The sequence below is a fragment of the Plectropomus leopardus genome, chromosome 2 (assembly GCF_026936395.1).
Source record: "Plectropomus leopardus strain MGB_pleo_1.0 chromosome 2, ASM2693639v1, whole genome shotgun sequence".
In the NCBI taxonomy this organism is placed as follows: Eukaryota; Metazoa; Chordata; class Actinopteri; order Perciformes; family Serranidae; genus Plectropomus; species Plectropomus leopardus.
Genome location: NC_142177.1, coordinates 4064689 through 4086619, shown reverse-complemented (window position 1 = coordinate 4086619; position 21931 = coordinate 4064689). Strand labels below are relative to the sequence as shown.

The window sequence follows — 21931 nt, the reverse complement described above, 5'->3', positions numbered from 1 at the left end:
TGTGTGTTTGAGAAATGAGAAATTTGCTAACAGAGATAATACAAAAGGTTCCCTTTCTGCTGTGCAGCACTGCTGAGTACTGCTTTGTTCATTATCTCCACATTATTTGCACAGCTACTTATTCATCGAATTGGTTCTCTTAACAAGATTCAGGTTCTGAGGCCATATCTGAACTATGGTTGTAGGGATAGAAGATATCTGATGCTAAACATAAATTCCTTTAAGACAAACTTTTGATTTCGGGCAAAATTAATTAATTGGACTGCGCATGCCATGTAAATCAGTATCTGAGATTTATGTTAAAAAGAAACAACAAGGTTTTCTCAAGAAATTAACTGGAAACTGTGCACATGCATGGCTCCCAGGTGTCAGATGCTGTTCAGCTATCTCCATCCAATTACATGCGGTTTATGAGAGAACGTCTGTGGAGACTAAAGTGTTTTCATGGGATACCAAGTCATGTAAATTCTAATGTGACATTATACAATGCACACCAGCTATACTGTTACTTGCAGAAATTTGAGCTTACAAAATGTGTTTCATTGGAATGAAGATAAAGCCATTTGTGTAACATTTGTAATACATTTTAAATCAAATGTAGAAAAACTGTTGGAAGCCAAGCATATTTTAAACACCTAATTTGTTTTAGCCTTGTGATGAACATAATCACTAAGCTAATATCATTCACTTTCTATACAGTTGAGCGATCATCAAATCATTAGATGTGTGTAGTCAACAGGCTCATTGGCCTATAAATAAGCTCTTTGGCCCTGCTGATGTGCTTTTGCTTTATAAACACTTGTTCTGCCTGGCAAGTGCAAGAGAAGCAGATTACAGCCTCTCAAAGCTTCCAGGATTCTTTATAGTCCTACCTCTAAGAAAACCGGGGTTCAGTATCCACCAAGCAATGCTTGGTGAAGGTAATAGTAACCACTTATGCCATTGTGCTAAGGATACAAAATTGGTTTTCCCTTCAAAACTCAAGAATGCTGCTTGTTGAGTCTATATTTCCCACAATAGCAAGCAGACAAAAAGTAACCACTTTGTTCCAGAGGACTCAAACAGTGAGGCAAACATACTGTGTAAAAGGGACAGGCGTTATTGTAGTGCGTGGAAATGTGAACAAATACTGGCCAAAAATACAGGGCTCAAGTTTAAGCTGACAGCATAACTTCCTAAATCCATGGCATGACAACAGACTTACATAAAGATTGACAACATGACAGCTCCCCCAAAGTGTAACTTTTGAATCTTGATCGCCCCCTGGTGTGTGACTGCCCCTCCATGTGAATGAATGGGACATAGGCCAAACTAAAAACTCAAAGTACACGCCAAAAAAAATTTCCCAAAGATTTTCTGTCAATGTAGGTAGTTCTTATCACCCATTTTCCACCATGTTTGACAGCCAATTTTATGCAATCGCATTCAATGGGGCTGCTCGCGTTTGGTCAGACGGATGTTTTGGTGGGAACTCCCCCACCACGGATATCACTACTGCGCAGACTCGGGCTCCGAATGACATCACCAGCACAAGATGGCAGCGCCTGTATCTGGGATATTTTATCCTCACTTAAGCACAGCGGGGGTAAGTGCATGGGGGTGCATTGTCCATCTTTCTATACAGTCTATGGTCTGAACGCACCTTTAAAGTTATGCATAATTAAGGGCTAGGCTGCTTTGAGATGGGCTGTCTGCCAGGCACCAACACAGTCGATTCACTTCCACCTCTCGCTCCACCAGAGCTCCACTCATATTAGGACAATATTCTGGCCACAAAAATTCAGGATAACAACCAAAATTCCAAACTCAAGACTTCAAAACAGTCCACTAATCAGTGGATGACATCAGAGTGGCTATATCCATTATTTTTATACAGTTTATGCTGGGGACCAAACCAGACCACAAAGCAAGTGAATATTGAACTTACAGTTCTTGGATAGACAGAAACCAAACTTCAAATTATTGCTAGTGTTAGCTATAAGGTGTTAGTATATTCACCATAAGGTGATAATATGTCAGTGTCATGTTAACAGCTTGTTGTGACTCCCCATAGTGGCTAGAAAATGAATGAATGCTGCTTTATGAGCAATGCATACATTTTTGACACATAAACTATGTTCATATGGGCTGAATTTTCTCAGTTGATTTATTAAGAATAAGGCCTGCTACTTTGTTGAATTAAGTTTTGATTGTTTAGCTGGAAAGCTTTTACCCGAGGACAGTGCTGGGATCCTTTATGTTCCTTTTATATATTGTTATTGAAGTTAATGGGTTTTCCAGTCATCAAATATGCAGACTGAGGGGATGTGGTTTGTTTAATATAGTTACATAGATATATGCAATCTCTTGAATGCATGTATAATCATGACAACACACAGTAGTATGTGGTCCACATTTTTTCCCCCAAGAACCATTTTCCCCTAAGGGCTCTACCACCACAACCACTCTCTCCTGAAGATATCATTCCACACCAGTTATGCATGTTAAAGAGGCATCTGTTATAATGTAATGTTCTCTTACCACTGCCACTGCAAGGAGAAGATGACAGAGAGAGAAAAGGGGGAAGACAAAATCAAGTGAAGAAGAGGAAAGAAAGCAGCATTTCCTGGATTAAAGTAGGAAAGAGAGACAGACACCAAAAGGAAAGAAAGAAAAAACAATGAAAGATCCCATCCTACAAAGTAAGAAGTAGAGAGGAGTGAGTAATAGAAAATTTGACAGAGGGATAAATAGAGATACGAATGGGAAGATTCAGATCATGATAAAAAGCAAGATACATTGTAGGGGTTGACCGATATTGGTTTTTCAGGGCCGATACAGATACTATTGGTAGTTAATGAGACTGATAGATGATATTTGAAACCAATTTGCATTTACAATAAAAAATTAAATCTTTCTGTCAATATTCAAAATTTGGAAGATAACAAACTCCAACACAAAACTTTGTTGAAATGCCTTTGGCAAATGTTTAATCAAAACTGAGACTTTCAACATCATATACAACAAATTAATAATTTATTTTGTTTGCAAGAAATCCAAGTAATTTTCTACTGTTTTTAGGTGACTTGCTTTTCACATTTAAACTAAAATGTGACCTTTTTCATAGGACATTTTCATTTCAAGCAATGTGTGCTTTGATTTAAATTGTTTGAAATATGTGCGTTAATTTCAATTGTTCAAAATATTCAATAAATAACCATGACTAGTTCATCTGTGTTTCCTTCAATTATTTCCAAAATCACAAAGATAAGATGTGCACTCTTTAATTTAAAAAAATCCAAGCTTTAGTAGTTGAGCATATTTACAGTACAACCTTGTCCATGAAGTATGAGACCAAAAAACAAACAAAAACAACAACAAAAGTGGAGTGAAAGTAGAATGGCTTAGATGTTTTTAGACAGCAAGAATGACAGCTAAAAAGTTAGCAGAAATGCCAACTACGAAACTTTTCCACTGTATGTTACAACTTTCACAAGATTTCTAGGAAGAGTCAAGCCCAGGTTTCAGACCCTCAGAACAAGCAGTGCCGGGATCAACCCTTTTAAACAGAGTTTGAACTGTTAACCTCTGCTGTCTGCAACATAGAAACAACCCCTCTGGGGAATGGTCCAAAAGTCAACAACAGACTAAGGACCCTTCTGGAGCATGTACACTAAACACCTTTGATGGCTGCCCGGGGCTTGACATCCTAATGACCCAACTGTACATTGGACCAGTGGAGAGCTGAGCAGAACACCTGCAAAAGGACACCACAGCAGAGTGACCTACCTGTCCTGGTCTGGCTTGCCCACTGCCTCTGAATCTTCCTGATGCTGTAAGCCCGCTGCCTGTCTGTCCTGATGTGGCTAGCCTTAATACCATACCAAAGGTTAGCTATGGGAGCACCAATCCTTCTTTTCTGCCTTTAGGAAATATTTGAAGACCTGATACCCCAATTTGCTACACAAAAGGACAGACAGACAGAAGCAAAAGCAGACAGCAGCAGTGCAGTGTCAGCTGAGTTTTTGGTGTGAGTAGAGGATGGTCAGTCACTACAGCTGCCATCTGGGAGCTAGAAAACACTGAGATAACACTGCTATGTGTGTGTGTGTGTGTGTGTGTGCACGTGCACGAGCAAGTGTGAGCATGTGCATGCGTGCGTGTGTTTGTGCTATCTACCTACCAGTAATTGCTCCGGGCAGTATGGCTGCTGGAGTGAAGCTGGATCTGGCTTACACATAACAGAGATCACACTGACATCTGGCCTGAAAGCAGTGGGTATTTTAGAAGCAAATTTCCTTTGTCAGATAACTTTTACTTAACCAATATAGCAATCTGATAGTTATCTTTCATTCAAACATTCATCTTTGGGCTAATATGACTGTTTCTGAAAAGCATTTTACTGAGGATGCTTTTAGAAATAATTGTAAATTGAAGAACAGTCTGGGACACCACTCAGAGGTCTGACATAATAGTCTTTTTTAAAGAAATATTTAAAAATACTTGCAACATTCATCTGAAACAGACTGCTGGTCTCCAAAATCTCATAAAATTCCCTGTTATACTGCCCGGCTAGCTCAGTAGGTAGAGCATGAGACTCTTAGGCTATGTTTTCGAAACGGTGTACTGCATACTACAGTTGAACTCAGTATGCAGTATGTTCTACATCAGGAGTATTTAATTAAAATTCAAAGGTGTCCAGTTGCTAAAATTTCTTCCCAGCAAAGGTCCGAACCTCATACCTAAAATCACAACCATGATTAGCTGAACATTTTTACATCAATTAAGATTAATGAATGATTATTTTGCTTTTTTTGTGGGGTTTTTTTTTGCCCTCATAGTTCACTGACACAGTATCATGTGACCATGGTGTGTTGGAGTATAATAAACATATGATTTATTATTATTTATTAAACTTTCCAGCATTATATATAAAAGCTCCATTTTAAATAAACTTAAATTTAAGCACATTGTGTGGATAATAGGCCAATGTCTCCTGACTGCAGGACTCAGACTTCAATTTCCTTAAAACTTCTGTGCTATTACTCATTTTACTCAGGAATTAAAAGCTTCTGAGTAGGCCTACTTCTCCTATAGCTGCCAACAGCCTGCCAACATTCCCAGTTAGAGAAAGGGTGAAACTAAGGTCATGTGCTTGTGGCCCCAGGCCCCCAAAACATTACATCTGCCCCTGGTAATAATAATGAGAGCTCAGCGTGAGCGGCTGGATGAGACACAAAGCGATGCGTCCTGGTGTTTCTAAATAATTCATCCAAAGTCTGATTAAACCTGAAACTAACACAAAGTAGTCTGCAGAAGTCTAAAGAAGTCACTTTCCAGCTCTGCAAATGCTTCAGACACTTTCGTGCTTTGAGAAGAAGTTGCGCTCTGTTTGTCTGTCTCACTGCGCTGCTGTCGGACCATCAGCTGTTTGATCCGCGATAATGAAATGCTGTGGCTGTCAAACACTCAGCTGTTCTAGAGTCAAAGACGTTCACTTTTTTACACGATTGTTCAATACTTCTGCCCTCCCTGTGTTTTGGCGTGTGATTTTCCTTGATGTCATGAGAGCATGAGACAGACACATACAGTTGGGTCCTTAGTCTGTTGTTGACTTTTGGACCATTCCCCAGAGGAGTTGTTTCTATGTTGCAGACAGCAGAGGTTAACAGTTCAAACTCTGTTTAAAAGGGTTGATCCCGGCACTGCTTGTTCTGAGGGTCTGAAACCTGGGCTTGACTCTTCCTAGAAATCTTGTGAAAGTTGTAACATACAGTGGAAAAGTTTCGTAGTTGGCATTTCTGCTAACTTTTTAGCTGAGTCTCAAAGGCAGAAAGACTCTCTCAGGTTCGTGGGTTCAAGCCCCACGTTGGGCGTACGAATTTTGAACCAAAACCTTGAACAAAGCAAGTCATAGTGTCGTCTTGAGTGAGGACTTTAAAGACAAGTGTTCAGTCAACAGGCGGCATTCCCAAGGATGTGTTGAACATGTAATTGCAATGTCAAGCACCTTTGAAAACTGGCAACCAAACAAAATGATAGTTTTCAGGAAAAAACTGCTTTGTGGACAGAGGTCAAATCCACCGTACCCAAAGTTTGCCACGTTCATTAGAAAAGGGACTGTTGGTCTCCAAAAGCGGCGGGAAAAGCTCATAAAATTCCCAGAAAAATTGCCTGGCTAGCTCAGTTGGTAGAGCATGAGACTCTTAATCTCAGGGACATGGGTTCAAGCCCCACGTTGGGTGTGCAAATTTTGAACCAAGACCTTGAACAAAGCAAACAAGTCATAGTGTCATCTTGAGTGAGGACTTTAAAGACAAGTGTTCAGTCAACAGGCGGCATTCCCAAGGATGTGTTGAACGTGTAATTGCAATGTCAAGCACCTTTGAAAACTGCCAACCAAACAAAATGATAGCGTTCAGGAAAAAACTGCTTTGCAGACAGAGGTCAAATCCACCGTACTCAAAGTTTGCCATGTTCATCAGAAAAGGGACTGTTGGTCTCCATAAGCCACAGGAATATCTTATAAAATTCCCTGAAAAATTGGCTGGCTAGCTCAGTCTGTGGCAGCATTCCCGAGTACGTGTTGAATATGTAACTGCAATGCCAAGCACCTTTGAAAACTGGCAACCAAATACATCCTTCTGGATGTTGAAACACATTATCCACGTCTCCAATCACTTATTCCCTCTCTCCTCATGGGGAACATATAGAAATAAATAATAGTGTTCAGGAAAAAATGTTTTGTGGACAGAGGTCAAATCTACCGTACTCAAAGTTTACCACGTTCATCAGAAAAGGGACTGTTGGTCTCCAAAAGCAGCAGGAAAATCTCATAAAATTCCCTGAAAAATTGCCCAGCTACCTCAGTCCGTAGAGCATGAAACTCTTAATCTCAGGGTCGTGGGTTCGAGCCCCACGTTGGGCGTACAAATTTTGAACCAAGACCTTGAACAAAGCAAACAAGTCATAATGTCGTCTTTACTAAGAACTTCAAAGAGAAGTGATCAGTCAGCGGGTCACATTCCCAAGTACGTGTTGAATATGTAACTGCAATGCCAAGCACCTTTGAAAACTGGCAACCAAATACATCCTTCTGGATGTTGAAACACATTATCCACGTCTCCATTCACTTCTTCCCTCTCTCCTCATTGGGAACACTTACAAAAAAAGTGATAGTTTTCAGGAAAAAAATGCTTTGTGAACGGAGGCCAAATCCACAATACTCAAAGTTTACCACATTCATCAGAAAAGGGACTGTTGGTCTCCAAAAGCGGCGGGAAAATCTCGTAAAATTCCCAGAAAAATTGCCCGGCTAGCTCAGTCGGTAGAGCATGAGACTCTTAATCTCAGGGTCGTGGGTTCGAGCCCCACGTTGGGCGTGCAAATTTTGAACCAAGACCTTGAACAAAGCAAACAAGTCATAGTGTCGTCTTGAGTGAGGACTTTAAAGACAAGTGTTCAGTACACAGGCGGCATTCCCAAGGGTGTGTTGAACGTGTAATTGCAATGTCAAGCACCTTTGAAAACTGGCAACCAAACAAAATGATAGCGTTCAGGAAAAAACTGCTTTGCGGACAGAGGTCAAATCCACCGTACTCAAAGTTTGCCACGTTCATCAGAAAAGGGACTGTTGGTCTCCATAAGCCACAGGAATATCTTATAAAATTCCCTGAAAAATTGGCTGGCTAGCTCAGTCTGTGGCAGCATTCCCAAGTACGTGTTGAATATGTAACTGCAATGCCAAGCACCTTTGAAAACTGGCAACCAAATACATCCTTCTGGATGTTGAAACACATTATCCACGTCTCCAATCACTTATTCCCTCTCTCCTCATGGGGAACATATAGAAATAAATAATAGTGTTCAGGAAAAAATGTTTTGTGGACAGAGGTCAAATCTACCGTACTCAAAGTTTACCACGTTCATCAGAAAAGGGACTGTTGGTCTCCAAAAGCAGCAGGAAAATCTCATAAAATTCCCTGAAAAATTGCCCAGCTACCTCAGTCCGTAGAGCATGAAACTCTTAATCTCAGGGTCGTGGGTTCGAGCCCCACGTTGGGCGTACAAATTTTGAACCAAGACCTTGAACAAAGCAAACAAGTCATAATGTCGTCTTTACTAAGAACTTCAAAGAGAAGTGATCAGTCAGCGGGTCACATTCCCAAGTACGTGTTGAATATGTAACTGCAATGCCAAGCACCTTTGAAAACTGGCAACCAAATACATCCTTCTGGATGCTGAAACACATTATCCACGTCTCCATTCACTTATTCCTCTCTCCTCATTGGGAACACTTACAAAAAAGTGATAGTGTTCAGGAAAAAATGCTTTGTGAACAGAGGCCAAATCCACAATACTCAAAGTTTACCACATTCATCAGAAAAGGGACTGTTGGTCTCCAAAAGCGGCGGAAAATCTCGTAAAATTCCCAGAAAAATTGCCCGGCTAGCTCAGTCGGTAGAGCATGAGACTCTTAATCTCAGGGTCGTGGGTTCGAGCCCCACGTTGGGCGTGCAAATTTTGAACCAAGACCTTGAACAAAGCAAACAAGTCATAGTGTCATCTTGAGTGAGGACTTTAAAGACAAGTGTTCAGTCAACAGGCGGCATTCCCAAGGGTGTGTTGAACGTGTAATTGCAATGTCAAGCACCTTTGAAAACTGCCAACCAAACAAAATGATAGCGGTCAAATCCACCGTACTCAAACTTTGCCACGTTCATCAGAAAAGGGACTGTTGGTCTCCATAAGCCACAGGAATATCTTATAAAATTCCCTGAAAAATTGGCTGGCTAGCTCAGTCTGTGGCAGCATTCCCAAGTACGTGTTGAATATGTAACTGCAATGCCAAGCACCTTTGAAAACTGGCAACCAAATACATCCTTCTGGATGTTGAAACACATTATCCACGTCTCCAATCACTTATTCCCTCTCTCCTCATGGGGAACATATAGAAATAAATAATAGTGTTCAGGAAAAAATGTTTTGTGGACAGAGGTCAAATCTACCGTACTCAAAGTTTACCACGTTCATCAGAAAAGGGACTGTTGGTCTCCAAAAGCAGCAGGAAAATCTCATAAAATTCCCTGAAAAATTGCCCAGCTACCTCAGTCCGTAGAGCATGAAACTCTTAATCTCAGGGTCGTGGGTTCGAGCCCCACGTTGGGCGTACAAATTTTGAACCAAGACCTTGAACAAAGCAAACAAGTCATAATGTCGTCTTTACTAAGAACTTCAAAGAGAAGTGATCAGTCAGCGGGTCACATTCCCAAGTACGTGTTGAATATGTAACTGCAATGCCAAGCACCTTTGAAAACTGGCAACCAAATACATCCTTCTGGATGTTGAAACACATTATCCACGTCTCCATTCACTTCTTCCCTCTCTCCTCATTGGGAACACTTACAAAAAAAGTGATAGTGTTCAGGAAAAAAATGCTTTGTGAACAGAGGCCAAATCCACAATACTCAAAGTTTACCACATTCATCAGAAAAGGGACTGTTGGTCTCCAAAAGCGGCGGGAAAATCTCGTAAAATTCCCAGAAAAATTGCCCGGCTAGCTCAGTCGGTAGAGCATGAGACTCTTAATCTCAGGGTCGTGGGTTCGAGCCCCACGTTGGGCGTGCAAATTTTGAACCAAGACCTTGAACAAAGCAAACAAGTCATAGTGTCGTCTTGAGTGAGGACTTTAAAGACAAGTGTTCAGTCAACAGGCGGCATTCCCAAGGTGTGTTGAACGATGTAATTGCAATGTCAAGCACCTTTGAAAACTGGCAACCAAACAAAATGATAGCGTTCAGGAAAAAACTGCTTTATGGACAGAGATAAAATCCACCGTACTCAAAGTTTGCCACGTTCATCAGAAAAGGGACTGTTGGCCTCCATAAGCCACAGGAATATCTTATAAAATTCCCTGAAAAATTGGCTGGCTAGCTCAGTCTGTGGCAGCATTCCCAAGTACGTGTTGAATATGTAACTGCAATGCCAAGCACCTTTGAAAACTGGCAACCAAATACATCCTTCTGGATGTTGAAACACATTATCCACGTCTCCAATCACTTATTCCCTCTCTCCTCATGGGGAACATATAGAAATAAATAATAGTGTTCAGGAAAAAATGTTTTGTGGACAGAGGTCAAATCTACCGTACTCAAAGTTTACCACGTTCATCAGAAAAGGGACTGTTGGTCTCCAAAAGCAGCAGGAAAATCTCATAAAATTCCCTGAAAAATTGCCCAGCTACCTCAGTCCGTAGAGCATGAAACTCTTAATCTCAGGGTCGTGGGTTCGAGCCCCACGTTGGGCGTACAAATTTTGAACCAAGACCTTGAACAAAGCAAACAAGTCATAATGTCGTCTTTACTAAGAACTTCAAAGAGAAGTGATCAGTCAGCGGGTCACATTCCCAAGTACGTGTTGAATATGTAACTGCAATGCCAAGCACCTTTGAAAGCTGGCAACCAAATACATCCTTCTGGATGTTGAAACACATTATCCACGTTTCCATTCACTTCTTCTCTCTCTCCTCATTGGGAACACTTACAAAAAAAGTGATAGTGTTCAGGAAAAAAATGCTTTGTGAACAGAGGCCAAATCCACAATACTCAAAGTTTACCACGTTCATCAAAACAGGGACTATTGGTCTCCAAAAGCGGCGGGAAAATCTCGTAAAATTACCAGGAACACTGCCCGGCTAGCTCAGTCGGTAGAGCATGAGACTCTTAATCTCAGGGTCGTGGGTTCGAGCCCCACGTTGGGCGTGCAAATTTTGAACCAAGACCTTGAACAAAGCAAACAAGTCATAGTGTCGTCTTGAGTGAGGACTTTAAAGACAAGTGTTCAGTCAACAGGCGGCATTCCCAAGGATGTGTTGAACATGTAATTGCAATGTCAAGCACCTTTGAAAACTGCCAACCAAACAAAATGATAGCGTTCAGGAAAAAACTGCTTTGCGGACAGAGGTCAAATCCACCGTACTCAAAGTTTGCCACGTTCATCAGAAAAGGGACTGTTGGTCTCCATAAGCCACAGGAATATCTTATAAAATTCCCTGAAAAATTGGCTGGCTAGCTCAGTCTGTGGCAGCATTCCCGAGTACGTGTTGAATATGTAACTGCAATGCCAAGCACCTTTGAAAACTGGCAACCAAATACATCCTTCTGGATGTTGAAACACATTATCCACGTCTCCAATCACTTATTCCCTCTCTCCTCATGGGGAACATATAGAAATAAATAATAGTGTTCAGGAAAAAATGTTTTGTGGACAGAGGTCAAATCTACCGTACTCAAAGTTTACCACGTTCATCAGAAAAGGGACTGTTGGTCTCCAAAAGCAGCAGGAAAATCTCATAAAATTCCCTGAAAAATTGCCCAGCTACCTCAGTCCGTAGAGCATGAAACTCTTAATCTCAGGGTCGTGGGTTCGAGCCCCACGTTGGGCGTACAAATTTTGAACCAAGACCTTGAACAAAGCAAACAAGTCATAATGTCGTCTTTACTAAGAACTTCAAAGAGAAGTGATCAGTCAGCGGGTCACATTCCCAAGTACGTGTTGAATATGTAACTGCAATGCCAAGCACCTTTGAAAACTGGCAACCAAATACATCCTTCTGGATGTTGAAACACATTATCCACGTCTCCATTCACTTATTCCCTCTCTCCTCATTGGGAACACTTACAAAAAAAGTGATAGTGTTCAGGAAAAAAATGCTTTGTGAACAGAGGCCAAATCCACAATACTCAAAGTTTACCACATTCATCAGAAAAGGGACTGTTGGTCTCCAAAAGCGGCGGGAAAATCTCGTAAAATTCCCGGAAAAATTGCCCAGCTAGCTCAGTCGGTAGAGCATGAGACTCTTAATCTCAGGGTCGTGGGTTCGAGCCCCACATTGGGCATGCAAATTTTGAACCAAGACCTTGAACAAAGCAAACAAGTCATAGTGTCGTCTTGAGTGAGGACTTTAAAGACAAGTGTTCAGTCAACAGGCGGCATTCCCAAGGATGTGTTGAACGTGTAATTGCAATGTCAAGCACCTTTGAAAACTGGCAACCAAACAAAATGATAGCGTTCAGGAAAAAACTGCTTTGCGGACAGAGGTCAAATCCACCGTACTCAAAGTTTGCCACGTTCATCAGAAAAGGGACTGTTGGTCTCCATAAGCCACAGGAATATCTTATAAAATTCCCTGAAAAATTGGCTGGCTAGCTCAGTCTGTGGCAGCATTCCCGAGTACGTGTTGAATATGTAACTGCAATGCCAAGCACCTTTGAAAACTGGCAACCAAATACATCCTTCTGGATGTTGAAACACATTATCCACGTCTCCAATCACTTATTCCCTCTCTCCTCATGGGGAACATATAGAAATAAATAATAGTGTTCAGGAAAAAATGCTTTGTGGACAGAGGTCAAATCTACCGTACTCAAAGTTTACCACGTTCATCAGAAAAGGGACTGTTGGTCTCCAAAAGCAGCAGGAAAATCTCATAAAATTCCCTGAAAAATTGCCCAGCTACCTCAGTCCGTAGAGCATGAAACTCTTAATCTCAGGGTCGTGGGTTCGAGCCCCACGTTGGGCGTACAAATTTTGAACCAAGACCTTGAACAAAGCAAACAAGTCATAATGTCGTCTTTACTAAGAACTTCAAAGAGAAGTGATCAGTCAGCGGGTCACATTCCCAAGTACGTGTTGAATATGTAACTGCAATGCCAAGCACCTTTGAAAACTGGCAACCAAATACATCCTTCTGGATGTTGAAACACATTATCCACGTCTCCATTCACTTATTCCCTCTCTCCTCATTGGGAACACTTACAAAAAAGTGATAGTGTTCAGGAAAAAAATGCTTTGTGAACAGAGGCCAAATCCACAATACTCAAAGTTTACCACATTCATCAGAAAAGGGACTGTTGGTCTCCAAAAGCGGCGGGAAAATCTCGTAAAATTCCCAGAAATACTGCCTGGCTAGCTCAGTCGGTAGAGCATGAGACTCTTAATCTCAGGGTCGTGGGTTCGAGCCCCACGTTGGGCGTACAAATTTTGAACCAAGACCTTGAACAAAGCAAACAAGTCATAGTGTCGTCTTGAGTGAGGACTTTAAAGACAAGTGTTCAGTCAACAGGCGGCATTCCCAAGGGTGTGTTGAACATGTAATTGCAATGTCAAGCACCTTTGAAAACTGGCAACCAAACAAAATGATAGCGTTCAGGAAAAAACTGCTTTGCGGACAGAGGTCAAATCCACCGTACTCAAAGTTTGCCACGTTCATCAGAAAAGGGACTGTTGGTCTCCATAAGCCACAGGAATATCTTATAAAATTCCCTGAAAAATTGGCTGGCTAGCTCAGTCTGTGGCAGCATTCCCGAGTACGTGTTGAATATGTAACTGCAATGCCAAGCACCTTTGAAAACTGGCAACCAAATACATCCTTCTGGATGTTGAAACACATTATCCACGTCTCCAATCACTTATTCCCTCTCTCCTCATGGGGAACATATAGAAATAAATAATAGTGTTCAGGAAAAAATGTTTTGTGGACAGAGGTCAAATCTACCGTACTCAAAGTTTACCACGTTCATCAGAAAAGGGACTGTTGGTCTCCAAAAGCAGCAGGAAAATCTCATAAAATTCCCTGAAAAATTGCCCAGCTACCTCAGTCCGTAGAGCATGAAACTCTTAATCTCAGGGTCGTGGGTTCGAGCCCCACGTTGGGCGTACAAATTTTGAACCAAGACCTTGACCAAAGCAAACAAGTCATAATGTCGTCTTTACTAAGAACTTCAAAGAGAAGTGATCAGTCAGCGGGTCACATTCCCAAGTACGTGTTGAATATGTAACTGCAATGCCAAGCACCTTTGAAAGCTGGCAAGTAGGACAGCTTTATGGATGCCGAAACACATGTTCCCAGTCTCCATTCACTTCTTCCCTCTCTCCTCATTGGGAACACTTACAAAAAAAGTGATAGTGTTCAGGAAAAAAATGCTTTGTGAACAGAGGCCAAATCCACAATACTCAAAGTTTACCACGCTCATCAAAACAGGGACTATTGGTCTCCAAAAGTGGCGGGAAAATCTCATAAAATTCCCTGAAATATTGCCCAGTTACCTCAGTCAGTAGAGCATGAGATTTTAATCTCAGGATCATGGGTTCGAGCCCCACGTTGGGCGGAACAGTTTTGACCCAAGACCTTGACCAAAACCGACAAGTTATAGGGAGCCTTCACACCAGAGCTGTTTAGTCTGCTTGAAACGGACCAGAGTTTGTTTCTTCGGATAGTCTTATTCATTTTGGCTGATATGAAAGCTCAAACGAACTCTGGTGTGGACCAAACTCTGGTCTCCTTAAAAACAGGGGTCTCGGCCCATTTCCAAGTGAACCCTGGTACGGTTCGTTTGTGGTGTGAATGAAAACGAACCAAACAAAGGACTTTCTAATAGGAGAAATGTAATTTAGCAGGATTTCTACAGCTGAATCAGTAAAAAATAAATAAGTAAATCTGCTGATCATGAAATATTTCTGCAATCTCATAGTTTATCATGACAACGGCCAGCCCCATCACTACTCAGCACAGCGGCGCGGCTGTTCTTTTACGTTATTATCAGTTAAAACAATCAGATGCCTCTGCTGAGTTTTTCAAAAGTTAAGCTTATTAAAACAATAGGACAGGAATGTCTAACTGGCCTCTCTGTCATCAGTGTCACTGCAGAACTCACTCAGAAGTGGTCATATAATGACCTAAACAGCTATCCCTTAGCAGGTGACGCATTCGTATGTCTCTGTAGAGCCTCCAGCAGCTGCTGAAAAATGTTTTGTTTTATAGTTATCTGTAGTGGAACATATATGCAGAGTTTATAGAGTTTTGTTGTTTGTCTTCTACAATGTGTAAGCCTAACAACGGAGCAATTATGATCAACTAAGACCATGACCAACACAAACACATAGTATCCTCTGTGCCAAGGCCTTTAAAGAAGTGTTCAGTCAGCAGGTGGCATTTCTAACTATGCGTTGAACTGAAATGTCAAGCATGTTTGAAAGAAATAGATTACACCATTAAACTACCAATTGCAGCGATTGTAAATTGCTGTGGATAATTTTTTTAAACCTCATTTGCTTAACACCACAGGCTGATTTCATTTCATTTCTTTACAGTGATCTAATTCCCTCATTCACAGTTTTAATATTTTTTTTGTAAATTAATTTGATCTTCCTTTGAGCATAAGGCATACATGAGAAATGTATTAGTGATACTAATAATGTGAACAAGATGTACATTCAGTCTCTCTCAGTGTATTTAACCTTTATCTGCTGTGGCATTACAGTCTGATGGTATTTCATTTACATCTGTCCTGTGTCACTAGCTCTGACCTGGTACGATGCCCTCACCTGAGGCTTAATTAACTAGCAGCTAAAGTGACACGGTGTAACCCCCTCTTTCTGGCTCAATCTCAGCAGACTCAAATGACAATTTCTGCTTGGTGGAGATGGTGAAACATAAGACACATTTGCACAGTGATTGCACTATAGGACTGAAACAGTCCATTCTTTTTACTGCCCCCAACCAAACAACAGCATCATCATCCCGCTCCAGTGTGTGATTATACACTGCATCCCACAATCAAAAGAGACGGGACAGGTGTGACATTGAAAAAACCAGGGTCTTCCTCTAGTGTGACATAAAAAACAAAGCAGCGCTTTCTATCGTTCAATCACAATCATTTATCATTTCAGTGATATGGCTCATAAGGTAAGGAGCTCCCGAAACTCACCGTTTTCCTTAATTTGCTGACATTTCCAGCTTCTTCTTAGCTTTGTTGAATAACTAAAAAATACATTTGTGTTAGCAAATAAAAGTCTACTAATAAAAATGTGCACTTTGCATCTCTGTAACATCTTGCTCTGTTGCATAAAGTGCCATGAAAAATCCTAAAGATCTCTATGCAGGCTTACAGAATGCTCAATAAAAATAAATACAGTATTTCTCCTCAAAGAATGTGCAAACATACCTGTTAGACAAACATATCTCCATAGTTGGTGGTGATGGTGACACACACAGTATAGTCTCAGTCTCTACATGTCATAATAATAATAATGCAGTTAACACACTGGAGCAGCCGGCATTTTAACATCAGCTACGCAGCCTTTCCTCTAAGCACAGCCCTTGAGGCAAAGCAACTAGCTGCTACATAAGCTCACAGAGTTAGCAAGCAGACTTAACTCAACAGAACAATATGAACACAAAATGACAACAGACCGTCACATGACGTGACGAGACTGTTCATGTCACTTGATATGCACTGTGATATGGGTGATGTTACTTTTATAGTATAGCAGAAGCAATGGCGGACAATATGGAAGAAGTGTCAACAACTGTAGGTAAAAAATTATATATATATCGTTGCTGTCTGTGTAGTGACCTAGATTAAATATAAAATATCTTAAAAAATAATATATGTAAATATAAATAAACTGGAAACTGCTATCAACCACTTGTTTAAACACTCTCAGCATTAAAATGCAACCCATATTCTTTGTAGCTTCCGTGTTGTTCCCACTTAAGGACGTCAAAGAACATCAACACAATGAAACTATGACGTTCCGACGTCACAGGAATGCGGCATTACCGCGACTGCCCCATGAGGACGCTCTAGACAAACAAATAAAAGAAGCCTTGTAAAGCTACAGCTGGAGTACAAAAACTATTTCCAAGAAATAAAATATAACAACTTAATGAAAAAAAAATAGGATAACCTGCTTGTAAAATTAAAGGAACACCAACTGAATATTGAAATAAATTTTGACTAAAAAAAACTTATAGACTAAACAGTCTATAACAACCCTGCACTGAAGAGGTACAAGCTGCAATTACAACTGCAAACACTCCTAATGTTCCAGAAGTTGATGTCTTATGGGATATGAGCTCACAAGGCAAAGCTAAACGGCCCAGTTGCCTGAGGAAAATGTTGGCCATGTACATTTTTGTAAATCATGAATATGCTACATTTATTTAACTAATTTTTGTTTTTTAACTATACTTGTTTCATTAGATCAAGATGTGTATGGCAGGAATATTCAGGTTTACAATTACCTTTTTTATAAAACTGAAATAAAAGGGGTAGGATTTGACAAGTATTCACTTCCTCCTACTCCTTTTCGGACATTAAATACTTATGTTTGTTTACTGAATGGCCTATGGGCATTCTAGTGTTGTTTTTCTTGCTTATATTTTATTTTGTTCTCCTATTTTATTTGGCATGTTCAAAATAAAGCTCCAATTAACTAGTAAAAAGACATTGCTGTGTTGCTAGGAGATTGTATGCGTAAAACCTGCTATTTTAAGCCAAGACATGATCTTTTCCTAAACATAACCAAGTGCGTTAACCACAATCTTGTTCAAATATAATGAAACAAAATGTTCAACATAACCACTATGTAACATACAAATGTAACACATCTGTGTTTTGAAGTAACATACAATGCCAACATTTTTTCTGAAGACTGGATCAAAACTAAATTAACATTTGATGCAACATTTATAGTATTTTTGTGGATAAATGTTCATTTAAATGTTAAATTACTAGTGACTGAATCAAAGCACACATTGAAAAAGTGAATTTAAAAGAAAAACTCACATTACCCTTAAATTAATTTGCAAATTCCTTCATATTCTTGCCTCCAGAACACCAGACAACATTTGGATCAAAATATATGAAATATTTCCATTTTTGGTTTGGGTTACTAGGTGCAATCCACCATACCATCACTAAGGCACGTGCATATAAAATGACCTATGCATTAGGAATCCGAAGAAGAATAAGCTCATGTACACTCATGCTCTCCCAGACATTATTATCAACATTAACCCTTTCTCCCTCCTGCAGCTGGGAAAAAATGCTCAAGCTCCCTGGTGATGACATAACATCAAATGGACGTGTAATCCCAGATTACACACTGCACAGCAGACCCACAAAGGATTGAGAAAGTACTCATCAGGGTGAGAGCTGATTTACACACCCACACACATGCCTTCACATGAACACAGGGCAGTGGCAAATGCTTACAGCACACACACAAACACACAGAAAATTGTGCCTCTGCCCCTATGTTTGTGCCCTGAACGTTCTTAAAGCAAAATCAAGTAAGCTTTTAAAATCTTTCATGTGAGACTTGTGTAAAACCTCATCTAAGAGTAATGACATTGCGATTGAGAGTGTATGGATGCTGTATAAAGACAGCTTCAAAACACACCACCCACTCATTACTGGAACGGGAAGGCTTTTGGCGAGTGATTCTGGCAAAAGTTGATCTGCGACCAACTTCTCTCACCAGCCAACAGGCACTGATGCCAAAAATACTGTACTTTTCCCATTCAGTGGCAATAAAATTAACCTTCTGTGATACATTTCTTGAGCTGGTAATGTCACACTCTAGACAAAGTGTAGAGCTTTCGATTAAGATAGATTTCACTAATCTGCATTTACAGATTAGGGATTAATCCAAGGACTCATCAGTAAGTAGAGGGACAGACAGAAATCTGCCTCTATGTCCGTTCGTCTTCTGCTCTCTTGACTCTGGGCTATATTCCCAAACATTCTGAGAATGCTCTCAGAGAACCCCCTAACCTAAAGATTTAAAGAAAGGACCTTAGAAGTGATTTAGGGGACTTCTCAGAGCAAATCTGAGCAAGGAAGGGACAGAAACCTTAGTGGGAAGGTGTGGTTGATCCTGTTGCTAGCCATGACAATTTTTTAGCGGATTTGATTGGTTGTCACAGACAGGCCCTTCTGTGAGCCTGTAAGGCAGGCATGTCAAACCGGTCCACAGGGGGGCCGGTGTGGCTGCAGGTTTTGTTTCCAACCAAGTAGCAGCACACCAGACTTGACTCATTTAATCAACTGATCTCCGTCTTCAGACAGTTGATTGGTCAAACTGTGTGCTCTTGGTTGGTTGGCACAAAAACCTGCAGCCACACCGGCCCCCCTGTGGACCAGTTTGACATGCCTGCTGTAAGGTGTGGACACCCAGTGGAAATAAAACGAACTGTGTCAAAATATGAGACAGTGAAAGTGCTTTTTGCTGCACTGTTGCATTTTTCCAGTTGCCAAATCTCTTAGTATTATCATCACTTTATTTCATGATATCGTAGGGTGGGAAATGTGTAAGTGTTGTGAGACTAACCACAAACATTACCCCAGAACCATCTACTCTGTAGCATTTCATTAACTCACTGTCATCCAACGTTTGTAGAATACTTCTCCTTCCTCTTTGCATTTCTACCATTTTCTCCTCCGCTTAAGAAACTCTAAAGCTTATTAAAAGTCTTTTTCCCTACCCCTAATAGTTGCTCACCTTAGAAGCTTTCTTAAGGGCTAAGAGTCTTTATGAATGACTCAAATCTTTACCAGGATCTAGTCCCAACTATAAGGGGAAATTCTTTGAGAATGTCATATTTCAAAGAATGATTTGTCATCAGTAGTCATCACTGGCCTATAAGGCCCTGACACACCAAGCTGATGGCTGGCCATTGGTCAGTGTTCGGGCGTTGGTGAGTGTGAGTCATGGGACGACATGACAGTTACCCTGTCATGCCAAAAATTGATCGTCTGCCAGAAACTGATTGTCGCCGCAGGGGCGTGTGCAGCCTGTTCAAGCTGTGTCGCCCAGTATTCACGTCTTCAGCTGCTCTCACATGGATCAAACAGTCATAGCATGTAAATACACATAACGTAATGTCCGTGGTAAGAGCACAGCTATGTCTTTGTGAAACTTAAATGTTTCTTGAGACCCAATTTTCACGTGTTTGCAATTTATAGTTTGATCAGACATGACATTTATGCAATTATAGACAATATTGTTGTTCCTGTTATTTGTATGTGTTTAATTTGTCCAAAATCTTGTTTACATTTGGAAAGTAGTCTATCAAACTTTACAGATGGATAATGTAAAATTAAAGTTATTTTCTGCTATTATCCTTATGAGCCTGCATTTTATTAACTACTCTGTGCCAGAGATTATAACCACTCCAGTCATTTTTACCTCTTTTTACCTTCAAAGTTTGGCATATTGGCCGTCGTCATCTTGGTCATTTGGAGCCAGCAGTGACCATATTTGGGCAAGAGGCTGGCGCTGTGGATAAGGTGTAGATTTGACTGGAAGTCAAGGACACCATCAGCAGACAGGTGAGTCATATAAAAATTAACCTCCAGTACAGTTCTCATGAATGTTGAAATTACAAACCGAAACTGCTTTTTTTTTGTAGCAGGCTGTAAACATGTTTATTTCTGCTGAAAAGTTGGACGTTTTAATATTTCTATTGGATCTATGGAGATTGACTCACTTTTGGAGCCAGCCTCAAGTAGCCATTCGAGGAACTGCAGTTACTGACACTTGTAGGTTGTCTTAATTTGTCAGCCCCATAGACTGCTGCTTGGTTTGTGCCAAATTTGATGTTCTGGTAGGTTAATCCTTCCAGCCTTGTGCTTGGTATGGCATCATGGAGATAGGAAGCTTGTGGAGAACATTCTGATCGGCTGTCTGAAAGGCTACGGACCCATCATGATAATTGCCCTGTAACCCTGCAGACGGCGATGATGAGTATCGTATTAACGTCTCAATAGATTAGATTGGCATGATGACTCACCCCCAGCCTAATTACACTGCACTTATTGCTTTCTAAAAGTGGATGTGTCAAAGGACCTCTGTACACTCAAGCATCATGCGTGTTCCGTGTGTGCGTTTAGCTGTGTGGGTGTGTTTGTACACGAACTCAACAGGCCAACTGACAAGGCTTTCATCATCATTAGCAGGCTACATGGTGTCCTCTTGAATTATGCAGATGCTATTGATCCGTTTCCACAACACACGCACACACACACACACAAACACACACGCCAATGTGATGGAAACCTTTGATGGCATAATTCAAAAAGGTTTTCCTTTCTTTAACTGGCTGGTTTTGTGTTGCCATGCACACTGAGATTGAAAGCAATGACAACTAGTTAGTGTTCAGGGAAAATCCATAGCTTTCACAGGACACGAGGAAGAGATATAGCTATTTATTTTGTATTATTTATTTATTAATTATTTTTGGTGCATTTTTATATCCTGCTCTTTTTTGAGCCCCTATCTACATTACTGGATAGATGTGAGTGCCAAGTTCTCCAATAATAATGCTGAGAAGCTCTTTTGTCAATCAGGGGCGAAAATCAGTTCATTCAATTTTCAATAGGTTTTAAATGCTGCAGTTCTCCCTTTTTCAAATGAAAGTGTTTGAATGAATTTAGTGTACACCATTCAAAGTAATAAAATAGCAGCAAACCACCACTTGCTATGGAAAGATAAAGTAGATCGAGTAATGGTGTCCTGGGCAGAGAATGAAGTCACATTAACTCTGTGTGTGTGTGTTGTAACTTCAATCAATCAATCAGTCAATCAACCAACAAACAAACCAACAAACCACTCAACCAGCCAAACAACCAGTCAATCAATTGATTGATTGAGCAGCCGACTGGCCAACTGGCCAACCAATCAGTCCATCCATCCATCCATTTATCCATCAATCAATCATTTGTGACAGTTAAGTCAAGGTACAACCTAAGTGAAATGTGAACCAATCAGCTTCTTTAACTTGTGCACAGTAAGTTAGTTTTTTTCCCTCTTGCTTTGTTTGCTGCTGCTTTTTACTAAGCTTCTCTAGGGCTTCTTATGGTGGCTCTGTGTTCATGTTAGTGCACGTGTACCCTACTGGCTAGCTTATCATGAGCTCTCTGCACTGCGCTCATACGACAGTTACCACTGATATCAGAACGGTGTGGTCGAGGAAGCAGATAACACCATCCCTTTTGGTTCTGCCTGTGTGAACAGTAGCCCTTTTTGTGTTTTCAGTGTACAAAAAAAGAAAAAAGATGAGGAGCATCCATAAGAGTAGTAGTGGTCATGAAAATTTGCCTCAAAG

At 40.7% G+C, this 21931-nt stretch overlaps 1 protein-coding gene and 14 non-coding genes across 19 annotated transcripts in view; 14 read left to right on the top strand and 1 right to left on the bottom strand.

Moving 5' to 3' along the window:
* cadpsa (Ca2+-dependent activator protein for secretion a) overlaps positions 1-21931 on the bottom strand; it is a 221026-nt gene that overhangs the window by 190281 nt on the left and 8814 nt on the right. The gene's annotated exons all lie outside the window — the stretch shown is intronic.
* On the top strand, positions 6152-6224 carry trnak-cuu (transfer RNA lysine (anticodon CUU)). The gene has a single exon. It is a non-coding gene; the product is annotated as a tRNA-Lys (tRNA).
* Positions 6835-6907, top strand: trnak-cuu (transfer RNA lysine (anticodon CUU)). The gene has a single exon. It is a non-coding gene; the product is annotated as a tRNA-Lys (tRNA).
* Positions 7289-7361, top strand: trnak-cuu (transfer RNA lysine (anticodon CUU)). Its single transcript has one exon. It is a non-coding gene; the product is annotated as a tRNA-Lys (tRNA).
* On the top strand, positions 7972-8044 carry trnak-cuu (transfer RNA lysine (anticodon CUU)). The gene has a single exon. It is a non-coding gene; the product is annotated as a tRNA-Lys (tRNA).
* trnak-cuu (transfer RNA lysine (anticodon CUU)) lies at positions 8422-8494 on the top strand. The gene has a single exon. It is a non-coding gene; the product is annotated as a tRNA-Lys (tRNA).
* trnak-cuu (transfer RNA lysine (anticodon CUU)) lies at positions 9076-9148 on the top strand. The gene has a single exon. It is a non-coding gene; the product is annotated as a tRNA-Lys (tRNA).
* Positions 9530-9602, top strand: trnak-cuu (transfer RNA lysine (anticodon CUU)). The gene has a single exon. It is a non-coding gene; the product is annotated as a tRNA-Lys (tRNA).
* On the top strand, positions 10213-10285 carry trnak-cuu (transfer RNA lysine (anticodon CUU)). The gene has a single exon. It is a non-coding gene; the product is annotated as a tRNA-Lys (tRNA).
* On the top strand, positions 10667-10739 carry trnak-cuu (transfer RNA lysine (anticodon CUU)). The gene has a single exon. It is a non-coding gene; the product is annotated as a tRNA-Lys (tRNA).
* trnak-cuu (transfer RNA lysine (anticodon CUU)) lies at positions 11350-11422 on the top strand. Its single transcript has one exon. It is a non-coding gene; the product is annotated as a tRNA-Lys (tRNA).
* trnak-cuu (transfer RNA lysine (anticodon CUU)) lies at positions 11804-11876 on the top strand. The gene has a single exon. It is a non-coding gene; the product is annotated as a tRNA-Lys (tRNA).
* Positions 12487-12559, top strand: trnak-cuu (transfer RNA lysine (anticodon CUU)). The gene has a single exon. It is a non-coding gene; the product is annotated as a tRNA-Lys (tRNA).
* trnae-cuc (transfer RNA glutamic acid (anticodon CUC)) lies at positions 12940-13012 on the top strand. The gene has a single exon. It is a non-coding gene; the product is annotated as a tRNA-Lys (tRNA).
* Positions 13623-13695, top strand: trnak-cuu (transfer RNA lysine (anticodon CUU)). The gene has a single exon. It is a non-coding gene; the product is annotated as a tRNA-Lys (tRNA).